Source organism: Macaca thibetana, chromosome 13 (genome assembly GCF_024542745.1).
Source record: "Macaca thibetana thibetana isolate TM-01 chromosome 13, ASM2454274v1, whole genome shotgun sequence".
NCBI classification, from domain to species: domain Eukaryota; kingdom Metazoa; phylum Chordata; class Mammalia; order Primates; family Cercopithecidae; genus Macaca; species Macaca thibetana.
The window spans coordinates 89,718,053-89,728,784 of record NC_065590.1 but is presented as its reverse complement, the minus strand read 5'-3'; the positions used below and the strand labels follow the sequence as shown (position 1 = coordinate 89,728,784).

Genomic DNA, 10,732 nt, shown 5'->3' with positions numbered 1-10,732 from the left:
TTCCAACGCCGTTCTGGACTGAGACTGTCCGGGGCACTGGGTGCTGGAGGAACCGGCTCCCAATACTCCTGCAGAAGACCCTCGGATGAAATGGCCCATGACAAAATGACCACCATAACCGTTCCTTCAGTAAGCCAGGTAGACGAGCTCACAGCTTGCTGGGAAGTCTTCCTTCGGAGATTTCTGCAGTTTTCTCCTTCACCTTACAGCCTGACAAAGGGTGGGCCGGGGGCCGGCTAGGACAGAGAGCAGCGGGAAAAGCGGCTCCACGTGTTCCATCTCTGCCCTCGGCCTTCAGCCACCAGGTTCGGTAACCGCGGGGCGTGGCGAGCCCAACCCGCACTCCCTCGCGCCAGTCCAGGTGCAGGTTGCTCGGATAGTCGGACTCCCTTTTCCTATCTACTTTCCTTTTGAGTTTCTGCTAAAATCTGGAGACGTGGAATCCACCCGCGGAAACTCCGAGCCCCTCCGACTGAGCATGCGCCATCGCCAGGCGGCTTTTGGTCACAGGCTCCCGAGTTCTCCTAGCTGGGGCTGCGGAGCTGAGGGAGGAGGGAAGAGAGGAAAGGGGAGGGGGTGCCTGGAGAGGCGGAGGCTCGCGCGCCTGCGCATCCAGCTCCAGGGACCCTAGATTTTCTATGGGATTCCCAATCTGCAGCAGAGATTTACCCGAGCGTGTTGCGGCAGCGGCTGGGCTTGCTAGGCGCTATCCAAGAGGGATTTAAGCAGCCCAGAGCTCCGGAGAAAAAGAGAGCGAGAGAGAACCACACACGCTTAAGCGTTTACCCGAATTAAATATATATTTTTAAAAAGAACTGTTGAGTTTTATCATTTTCGTTAAGTGACCGTGCGCAGCGCTATAACTGTAAGTGGAAAATACAATCTTCGTTGCATTTCTGCATGTGTAATGCAACCAACTGTCAGAGAGATGCTTTGGCTATTGTCACATACTTTGCTTTGCATAGATGCGTCTAAATGCATGGTGACAATTGCCTTGCTTAATGCTGGCGATCTGAATGTGCTGTTAGTCCATGGGGGATCTTTTGGAATATTGTGGGTGGGGGAAGGGGGAGTGTTTATATGCGGCGTGTTTGGGGGATTGTCTTAGACTAGATTTAAGACAGGTGAAACTGAGATGCTTTCTTAGTTTGTCTTAGACAGATTTAAGTAGCTAATTGACCGATTGTGAAGTTTTCCGGTTGCTGATAAAACTATTGAGCGGGTGCAGTCGAGTAGCAACCTGTCATCCGTGGGATTGGTGCACCATTTTTCTCACCGTGGAAGGGCAGCAAAGGTGTTTGCTAAGTAAAACTGAGTGGATGAGATTGGTATGGAAATCATGGTTGATCTCTGAGCGGGATGTTAGTTTTTAAGATCCACGGAGTCAGGAGCTAAATGAGCACATTTCTCTCAGTATTCAGAAATGAGTAGATAATTTTTTCGTTTTTGATTTTTCGTCACAATGGTGAATGGGCAGAAAAGGGAAAGATGCTCTACCGCACTGTCGATTTTGAACGGAGTCACAGATTCGGTCGCTGAATGGGGACTGTCAGACCCAAACTAGTTACCTGCCTTTGCATTCCGCGTTCGCCATCCGGAATCTGGGGTTAAAAAATGTAAATCAAGGTGTGTTACATTCGGTAGTATTTCTTTAAAGGATAAAAGGTCGTTTTGTGTTTTAAGTTAAAATGGGTTGTTCCTTGCCCAGAAACTGGAAGAAGGAAGGGTCTTTGCAAGGTCAAACCCCGAGTGGAAATCAGAATGCTGAATACCCTCAGGGGTACGAGAATGTGTATGGGGAAGGAGCGAGGAGAGGCTGATGCTCCCTGTGTGGTGGAAATGATGAGTGCTTAGCATTGCCTGATCAGTGCCCTGTGAGATGCCAGAGTGGGAATCCATTTTTCTAGAGTTGCCCTCCTGTCCATATTTTGGAAACTAAAATAAAATAGAATTGTTGGTGGGTGTGGAAAACACTAAGTACATACTATTTGTGTATCACTTTCCACTTGAAGGCAAGAGAAGCTGGGGAGTTTTATTTCTATGTATTAATATCTATTTTAATTTCTAAAGGAATTTCAGGTTGAGACAAATTTAAAATGAAACTCTTGTGAAAACACATTTTACCCCCACTATCATTTAAACTGCCTATGTGTGTTTGTGTGTGTGGGGGGTGGGGAGTAGGGGGTGATCCTGCATCATTGAAGAACTTACTCATGAATGCACTCTCATTAAGCCTTGGGTGTTTAATAACCCCAGAAAATGCTGCACTGAAGCAGGTTGGCAGAATGGGAGGCAGAAAGATGAGAAAAAAGCATGACTAGTGCGTGCTGGATTTCCATGAAATAAGCAAATCCAATTTTGGGGATGAAATGAAATAAATTTTCCCTCAAATCAGGTATGGGGCCCATCAAATACGGCTCTTTGGCCTTTGATCAGTCCAACCATTTGGAACCCCTCAAAGGAATTTATAATTTTTTTAAATGCATGAAATTTGTAACCGAAAATTCGAGAAGAACCTCTCATTGGAAATCCAAAGTATAAATCATACTGCCTTGTCTATTCCTTCTTTCCTTACTCCAGGGCAGAAGGACTAATCATTTGTCACAGTTGAGCCATATTCCTTGTCATCACTGAGCGTTGGCATCAGTTCAATGAATGGTGCAGGTGTTGGCACTGCATTGATAAAGAGGGATGGTAGAAGAAAAAGGGGGGAATTGGGTATCAAAACTAATAAATCCTTGGTCTTGGAGTTCCTGGCTCGTAGGTTGACAGAGAGGATCAAGTTAGGTAGAGACCCTGTAAGGTATCTAGTCTAAACCCCTTGCTTTGTAGATGAGGAAACTGAGGCCCAGAACCATGGATCTAGAGAAAAGTCAATTAAGTTCTAGTCTATGGAATAAACAATTAAAAAGTAATGTTGAGTGTAAATGTTTCCTTCTCTCCTTCATTTTCAGCAGTCTCAGTGACATTGCTGCAGACTTCAAATAAATAACTGTCTGCTCTCCAGCACATCTTTTGAGATTGTCTCTAGGGGTCCCTTTTTATTACCACTTCATTTCTCTTCCTTGCCTCTCTTTGTCTTTGTAAGGTCTCTTTCTCTCTCTTTTTTATTGCCCCCTCACCTTTACTATCCCCACCTCATTAGATGTTTAGTCTGGCTTTTCTGGCCTCCTCTGCATCTCAGTCAATTTCTTTCGAATCCTTGGCGTTTGGGGGAAGCACTAGCGTATCAGAATATGCAGTTTCTGTTTGAGAACTGCCCAGGGCCCATTTCCATCCTTTCCCTGCTCTGTTCCCCAAAATTCTTCAGGGAATCCAGCCTTCAAAGACACTGCAGTTACATTGCCACTTTTCTCCCTATCTATCCTCCTCCAAAACCACTGCAGCTGCAGAGATTAGGACTTCGTGGAGTGAGGAAACTGTAGGGTAAACCCAGAGTGGACTTTGCCAACTCTCCTCTGGCTCCTAGGAGGCAGAACCCAAATTAGAGATGCCTGTCTCCAGCCTTCCTGGAAATCCTCCAGATAAAGCCACCTGCAGAGAAGGGAAAGGGAAGAGACAGAAAGACGGAAGGAAGAAGGCTTGACTGGTTTAACCTGAAGTTGTGCTGTAGAGGAGAGTAGTGCAACGTTTTCATCCTTTAAAGCTTTTAAGGTATTTGCATAGCTTTTCCTCAGGCAGATCTTTTGTTTTATTCTTGCGCAGTTTCTGCTCTCATCTTGCTGGATGAGGACTGCAAAGCAGACAAGATGACCTGCCTAACTGGCCTTCCCACCTTCCTCCTGTTTTTTCTCCTTTTTTTCCTCTTTTGCTTTCTCCATTTCCTCCTTCTTTTCTGCCTTTCTTCCATAAAAATTCCCTGAGTGCCTATACAATAACATTCTACGCCTCCTAAAGATAGTCTAGGCCTTCCTGTTTTCTTCTCCAGAAATGTAATCTCCCAGGCACTCAGAAAGATACGCACAACTACCACAAATGCGGAAATACTAAGGATTCTTACCTGAAAAAAGCTGAGGCATTAGGAAAGGAGGAGCTTGAAAACTGGAATGCAAAACCAGAGGAAGGCCCAGTTGGAGTTTCTTTCTTATTTCAAAGATTAGGTAACTACTCTTGGAAGTTGTTGAAGCTTTTAAGAAGCAAGGTGGTGAGTTTCTCAACACCTTTACCAATTAACAATTTAATTTAACCCCTCCTCTGTCGGTAAATCTTGACTGAATTGGGATGAGCTCTGTCTTGGATAGAGTCTGTTTCTGACAAATGGTCTTGGGTTAGTTAGATGTTACCTGATCTTGCTGATATACCCATTCATACACCCTTGCAGAATACCCATTCCAAGGTATTCTGAACACCAGATAGCCTTCCCAGAGATGTGGAGATTTGTAGTTGCTAAGTGCCCTGCTTTGATTTACTACACTGTGAATCACCTCCCCATTACATGTGAGTCACATGTGATAGGATTACAGCATCAGGAATATCGTCCTGGGCAAGCTATAGATTTTCTGTTTGGGTTGCATGTAGTTATGAATTCCAAACGTTGTGGAGAAGCTCCCTAGGGAGTTTACAGAATAACAGTTCAGCATCAGTATAAAACATGTGGTTTCCTAATTGACAACAGCAATATATTTTCACTGTTCTCAAGGTCTTTTTCTTTGTTTTGAGTGATTTCTATGCTCCTAAAATTAGTGATTATTTAGGAAAATAGGAAGGCTGTCTTCACAGAAATGATCACATTTAATTAATCTAAGGTTGAAATTGACAATGTCCATCTTCATTATGTATAGCGAATATAAACATATTAATTTTCCTAAAGTATCAAATGGTACAGAGATATATTAAAGAATGATTGATATTTTTGCTGTCCCAATGGTTAATTCATATGATTAACAGAATATGTGAGCTGGACAAGATCCATATAAGTCACCTAATCCATCCCTCCAGTCTATTTTTAAAAATAGTATCTTCAGGAAGTTTTTTTATCTTAAAGGTGCCCCTACAATATGAATTCACTGCCTAGAAGAGCAATGATTTTAATGACCTTTTACAATATTTCCACAATATCAGTACAATGTCTTTTATAGTGGAAACTCAATATTTGTCAATTAAATATTTGTTCTAATAAGAATCAGTTGCATGTACCTTGTTAATTATATCAACAAATTAAATTTCTACTAAAACCATGTGCACAATTAACATTTCTTTAAATATCTTTGTTAATAATGAGAAAAAACTGTACTAAAAATTATTTTATACCTGGGTGACAAAGTGAGACACTATCTCAAAAAAATTATTTAATGATTTATTTTTTGTAAAGATATTAAAGCATTATATTAATACCGCTAAGAATGCTTTTAAATCTATTTACATGTGTATTCTCCTTTTTGTCTCTTAATAAGTAAAAAGATAAAGTATTTTTACCTATTTACAAGAATAAGAATATTGATAAGTAAAAGAGTGAATATAAATCTAGACTGTGGTAGCTATGTCCTCCACTTAGATCATGCTCCCTTGAACTATGGAATTATTTTAACATGTTCACACTGTGAGGGGACCACAGCATTGCATTTCTCATTTACAGTTTGTTTCTAAAGATAACTTATGCTCTCTAAAATGAATCAAAATAGTTTGTGTTGCTCCCAGCTTAAATCATTGAGAACTTTTACTAATGGAAGGGTCTTGGAGATGCTTTAGAAACTATTTAATGAATGAAACAGAAATGGAATAGTAAATTACTGAGGAATCTTCAAAGAGGTTTGACACTTTAATAATAAGGTGCCTGTGAATACATTCAAGAGCTGTTCTATACCCCTATCAGCTAACTTAAAGCATGCAGATTGGGTGATTTTCACAATTTTTACACTTTCTCTGAATTTCTCCACCTCTTTACTTATTTACTGCAGTCCTAACACAGATGACCTGCTGTGTAACCATCAATTGTTTATTCTTTTTTTTTAATGCATGGTAATTCCCAGGATTTGTTGGATTATTTCCAGGTGAGCATTCTATTTCCTTTTGTTCTAAATTACAATTAAGACTTGGAATACTCTCATTCACTAAGTGGTCTTCAAGCTCAGTGTACCTAATACAATAATTACTGAACTTTTTGTAGAAAGTAGATCTCTTTTACTTAAAGTAGATTTTATTTTTATGAGGCATTGCTCATAAAAGGCAAAGTGTTAACAAATCAGTTAAATTTATCTGCAATTATCATCGATCCATAGAGAGAATCCTATTCATTGTTGCCCATATAGTACTTTTCTGAGAATAGAAATCTCTCACTTTTTAAGTACATTTTTTCCTCGTTTTTTTGGATCTTGTTTATTATTTCTTAGGCTCTGAAAGACTATGAACTTTTGAGGAGCTTTATGTAAATAGTTTTTGGGGTTTTTTTGGCAAATCATTAACATGTTAAATGTACTTTGAAACCTGGGTGAATTTTTTCTAATGTAAATCAACAGATCCTAATATTTCTGTTATCTTATATTTTAGGATCTTTTTGCAATTCAAGAATTCTTGAAATTGTAAACCCTGGTGCTACAGGAGACTAGTGTTTTATATTTTTCATTGGTTTTAGTAATTTGTGATTAGTGTGTTTATTTCTGATTTCTTGAAGTCTAATTTTAAATTTTGAGTAAAATGTCCCGTTGGAGACCCATTAAGCATTATTAATGAAGTTGAAATCTTATTAATACAATATTTTGCTTTTAATGTATCAAGTAGTGCTGCACAAGGCTCACGTTCAATTACCAAGTTCTGTTTGCTGAAATTCTTGGCATTTGATGTTATGAGTTAATGGAAGACTATCAATTTTGTTAATTCCAGAAGTTCAAGAGTTTCTGTAACTTTATATAAAGTGCTTGATGTTTTTTGCTTTCTTGTTCATATGAAAAATTTTATGAAAAATGAAAGGAAATTGTGAAGTAAACTTAAATCCTGTGTATAAAATTGTTATTCTTTTAAATGATTATAAAAGTATTGATTCTTCAGAGTGAGATGAAAACCACTAAACTGTTGGTCTTTCCTCATTTTTAGTTTGTGAATGGAAAAACTTCTAACCGTGATTTCAGTTGGCTCAGAGAAAATTATGAGCGGAAGTACAAAGTTCTCAAGCTAGGTATATTAATACTTAGACAAAAATTCCCAGGGCCATAGTTTATTCGTTCTGTGACCTTGAATAAATTGTTTAAACTCTCAGCCTCAGTTTCTAATAGTAATTCACAGGATTCTTGAACAGAAAATAGAAGATTATATATGTAAAGAATATAATGGCTTATTATTGAAAATGTATAATAAATAATATTTATCCTTATCATTAGCATCACTTTAATCAGAAATCAATAGCTCATAAGACACTTTGGTCACTGAGTTGAAGCAATCTCCATTCATTGCAGAACTTCTAAATAAGGAATCAAATAGTGAACAGTTTACAGTGCTTACCCTACCTTATAAAACTTAGCTTTATTGAGTAAGTGTGCCAAGCTCTGTGTAGTCACTGTAGAACAAAATTAAGTAAGATACAATCCCAGCCTTCAAGAATTTATGCCTAATGGAGAAGACCGATAAATGCAATTTTAAGTCAAGTGAAATGAAAAGGTGGTATGAATGCACAGAATTATTTCAGAATGAAATAAATGCCTCCACTAAGACTTCAAATTTTGTTTCCCTTATTCCTTCTTTAAATGCATCCCCTTTCCATTATGCCTTTACTTTATCATCATCACCCTACTATATAATGCCAGCATATAATTGTGACCTGAATATGGAACTGAAAGGAAATTTTTAAGTTTATTTCCTTATTGGATATATTTTAAGATTATCTATGAATTATTATTCAGTGTAGCTAAATAACATGTTTCCCTTCTCCCCCAACATGCACCCACAGTTGATCACTGAACTTCAATAAAAAACATTTCAGGAGCCCTGCTTTTTTGGTTAAATATTATACTGTGATACTTCTATCTTTTAATACTTTCCCAAAACAGGATTTCTATCTGATACTCTCCCCACACCTCCTCTATTTTTCCAACCCATTTCATGACTAATCATTCGATGTGTGTCTGTGGGAAGAGTCTTCTAAATGAGCTACTCTTTCATTCTTTTCTCCCAGGCTTTTACAATAAAGGAAGAGGTAACTTCCAACTGCTCTTTCCTACTGAACCAAAAAAAATGTTTTTAGTCCCTCTGCACATTACCCCCACCCCCCGTCCCCACACACATCAAATCCAAAATGGCCTTACTGTTCTTAACTCCTCAAAGAGCCTTTTCAATTTCCTTCAGGATTTCCCTCCTTCTTCCTCTATTTCCTGCCCAATTTCCTAGGAAATTTCAGGTGTATTTCTAATCTGTAGATAAAAAAGGGCATCTTTTTCTCTTTTTGAAGTCTACAAAACTTGCACCTAAATTCTGAGATTTCTTTGTATAATAGGACAACTCCTTGATGATTCATAGAATTGAGTAGGGTTATTGTTCTAATTAATCTTTTGAGTTTATTTTCTCACTGGTGAAAATAGGGATAATGCAGTTATCTTACATGAATGTTGAAGGCCTAATATAGTAATGTGTATATAGTACCTGAAAGAACTTGGAACATAAATAATTCCTTCTCCCCCTGCACACCCCAATCTTTTCTCCTGCCTACATCTTATCTTTTTTGACCACCTTCTCAGTCTACATTTCACCGTTTCTCCTAGGTTAGTGTTCTAGATGTCCTGCTGCATTTTTTTCCAAGTATATTTGTCCTAATTGGCTCATAGTTAAATAATAGCTAACATACACTTATCCCAGGTAGCATGGTGAGTGCAGTCCTAGAAAGGGTGTGCTAACTGAATCAATGCCCTACCTTAGGCCTGCGTTCCTGCATCTGTTTAGAAAACCTCTTTCATTTGTTTAAGACATGTCTTCTGCTAAAGTTTTCAGAGCCTCTAGTGACTAACGTTCAGTTGATTAACAGTCCTCCCCAGCTCCAGTGATTCTGTGGTGCTCTTCATAAATAATGTCAGAGGACATCTGACAGTGCTTAATTATCTTCTGATTTTTATCCTCTCTTTTCCTTTACCTTTTCCCCCAAGGTGCCCTAGCACCTGTTAAACACTCCAGGAGATGCCCATACCTCAACTCTTATGCAGGATCTGGCGATACCACTTGCGTATCTTTTGTTTATCAAACAATTGCTTCTCAAATAACACCAAATAAATGACAGAAAAGGGGGGCCATACACACAACACATGTTGCAGAACATGTTCAGATCAGGTTTAGCCTATCAGAACCTTCATTTCCTGAGTGTTTGTAGAAGTGTGCACTAACGCAGATTGACCAAGTGCAGAGAATGGTACTCAAGGTAGGGGTGAGGTAGAGATGCACATACATCCAGATAGATGGATACATACATACATACATGATATATACACAATATGTTCAATGTACTGTAATAGATTGTTTTGTGCAGTTTTAAGCAAAATATTTAAGAGTAATAGCTTTATAACAAATCATTACTTACAAGACAGCATTAAAAAGGAAGCCCTATTGAAATTTTCTCATTCTAGATCAAGTGCATGGTTGAAAGGGAGGATGGTTTAAATTCAGTGGTAAGAATACCTATCAGGGTTTTGGAAATATATCTTTATAGAAACAAAGAGTTTTTTGAAACGCTTCTCTGGGGGAAAATGCTTACTACATCTCACTCTTAGATATTCCCAGTGCTCATTTTCATGTTAATAATAAGTCTGAGTAGTCCTGTGGTAAAGACCACTGAATCTGTTTAGCTTTGATTAATCATGTATTTCCACACCTGTTTGTACAGGAAACTTATGTGAAAATATACTTATCAACATTTCATTGTCATTCTGAAGAACTCAGTTGGAAAAACTGGTTTAGAAAGACAAAAGCCGAACTATGTAATAGAAAGTACACAAACTTAGTAGTCATTAGATGTGTGTTTTAGGCATCACCCCCATGCTTTAGGCATCATAGTATGTAGCCATGGAAGACTTACTTAACTTCTCTGAGTTTTAGTTTCCTCATGTGAGAATAAGTATGATATCACCTACCCTTTCTAGTTATGAGTTATTGTGAACATACTCCACAGATTGCATAATATCATGTGACAATAAAGAATTTATTGTTTACATCATTCAACTTTAAAATTTGAGATTTAAAAAAGGTGATTTATAATCAAAGTATTGATCTTCTGCAAATTATTATATTATGGTTATATCTGCTAAAATAAGTCCCCTGTCTTCTCCCCGCCCCTACTGTAGGTCCTGGGATATAGAATGATAGATCTATGATAACTAGGTCTTCACAGTTAAATTGAAAAAATGATTTTGAAGTAAAATAATCTAGAAGGAAAAGCCTAAATTGAGACACATCTGTATCGTTTAAATCTGCCTCTGGATTTCTTATGCTGTGGTTGTAGAACCTGAGCCCACAGCCATTTCTCAGTGGTGTGAGCATGTCTTGGCTTCTAAAGAGACCCTTGTGGAAACAAACGCAACCACAGTCAAGCTCATGTGTTTGTTCTAGCAGGGAAGCTTTGGAAATAAGATTTTCATCCTACTGGGGTTAAGAAAAGCTTATGAGGGTAACTGGGACTTCCCTTCCAGGAATCAGCATGCATATACAGATCCAAACAATGTAAAGACAGTAAGACCAACAGGAGAAACAAAGGAGACCCACATGTGCATGCAAACACAGGTAGTCTGTCTTGGATAAGCTCTTGAACTCATGAACAGAGATG

At 38.4% G+C, this 10,732-nt stretch overlaps 1 protein-coding gene across 2 annotated transcripts in view; it reads left to right on the top strand.

Moving 5' to 3' along the window:
* Positions 1-444: 444 nt before the first annotated feature.
* VSNL1 (visinin like 1) overlaps positions 445-10,732 on the top strand; it is a 112,841-nt gene continuing 102,553 nt past the window's right edge. The window contains exons 1-2 of one of the 2 annotated variants that reach the window (XM_050754285.1): positions 445-865; positions 5,970-5,990. The gene's annotated coding sequence lies outside the window, so the exon portion shown is untranslated. The remainder of the gene's footprint in view (positions 866-5,969; positions 5,991-10,732) is intronic. The other variant, XM_050754284.1, reaches the window with a different exon arrangement.